The following is a 1,558-nucleotide window of genomic DNA, read 5'->3' as shown; positions in this document are numbered from 1 at the left end:
GGGTCAGTCCATGTATAGTCTTTGGGTAGTGGCTTAGTCCCTGGAAGCTCTGGTTGGTTGGCATTGTTGTTCATATGGGGTCTCAAGCCCCTTCAAGCTCTTCCAGTCCTTTCTCTGATTCCTTCAACTGGGGTCCCGTTCTCAGTTCAGTGGTTTGCTGCTGGCATTCGCCTATGGATTTGCTTTATTCTGGCTGTGTCTCTCAGGAGAGATCTACATCCGGTTCCTGTCAGCCTGCACTTCTTTGCTTCATCCATCTTGTCTAATTGGGTGGCTGTATATGTATGGGCCACATGTGGGGCAGGCTCTGAATGGGTGTTCCTTCTACCTCTGTTCTAAACTTTGTCTCCCTATTCCCTGCCAAGGGTAATATTCAGCCTCTGCTGTGCCAGGTTCATCCCTAGATATCCAATGGTTGTCCTTTCTGATGTCCTTTCTAGCAGATTAATTTTCCCACATTCCTTGTGGCTGCATTATGGCTCATACCCCAATTTTGGTGCCCCTTCCCCCATGAAAATATATCTGACTGTCAAAATTGAAATAAGCTGCCTGTAACTCTCTTGTCACCCCATGGTTTCTAAGCATTGTTTCTAATGAAAGCAATTTTCTTGTTCCTGAAGATTGTTTGTTGTGTTTGCAGCCACCAATGCATGCAACTTCTTAACCATATTATTTAATGCATGATTTCATTCACCAGACTACAAACACTATATTCTCACTTTAAGAATGATTAAACGAGTGCTCACTTCGGTAGCACACATACTAAAATTGGAACGATACAGAGAAGATTAGCATGGCCGCTGTGCAAGGATGACACGCAAATTCGTGAAGCGTTCCATATTTTTGAAAATATCATCCTGAGTGAGGTAACCCAATCACAGAAAAACACACATGGTATGCACTCATTGATAAGAGGCTATTAGCCCAAATGCTTGAATTCCCCTAGATGCACTGAACACATGAAACTCTAGAAGGATGATCAAAATGCAAATGCTTCACTCCTTCTTTAAAAGGGGCACAAGAATACCCTTGGCAGGGTATAGGGAGGCAAAGTTTAGAACAGAGACTGAAGGAATGCCCATTCAGAGCCTGCCCCACATGTGGCCCATACATATACAGCCATCCAATTAGACAAGATGGATGAAGCAAAGAAGTGCAGGCCCACAGGAACCGGATGTAGATCTCTCCTGAGAGACACAGCCAGAATAAAGCAATTACATAGGTGAATGCCAGCAGCAAACCACTGAACTGAGAACAGGACCCCCATTGAATGAATCAGAGAAAGGACTGGAAGAGCTTGAAGGGGCTCGAGACCCCATTTGAACAACAAATGCCAACTAACCAGAGCTTCCAGGGACTAAGCCACTACCCAAAGACTATACATGGACTGACCCCGGGCTCCAACCTCATGGGTAGCAATGAATATCCTAGTAAGAGTACCAGTGGAAGGGGAAGTCCTTGGTCCTGCCAAGACTGAACCCCCAGTGAACGTGATTGTTGGGGGAGGATAGTAATGGCGGGAGGATGGGGAGGGGAACATCCCTATAGAAGGGGAGGG

At 45.8% G+C, this 1,558-nt stretch overlaps 1 non-coding gene across 1 annotated transcript; it reads left to right on the top strand.

Annotated features, from left to right (window-relative positions):
• The first annotated feature begins 738 nt into the window (after positions 1-738).
• LOC120101160 (U6 spliceosomal RNA) lies at positions 739-845 on the top strand. The gene has a single exon (XR_015678608.1). It is a non-coding gene; the product is annotated as a U6 spliceosomal RNA (small nuclear RNA).
• Positions 846-1,558: the final 713 nt, after the last annotated feature.

This window comes from Rattus norvegicus, chromosome 2, assembly GCF_021556685.1.
Source record: "Rattus norvegicus strain SHRSP/BbbUtx chromosome 2, alternate assembly SHRSP_T2T, whole genome shotgun sequence".
In the NCBI taxonomy this organism is placed as follows: domain Eukaryota; kingdom Metazoa; phylum Chordata; class Mammalia; order Rodentia; family Muridae; genus Rattus; species Rattus norvegicus.
This window is presented reverse-complemented; position numbering and strand designations above follow the sequence as displayed.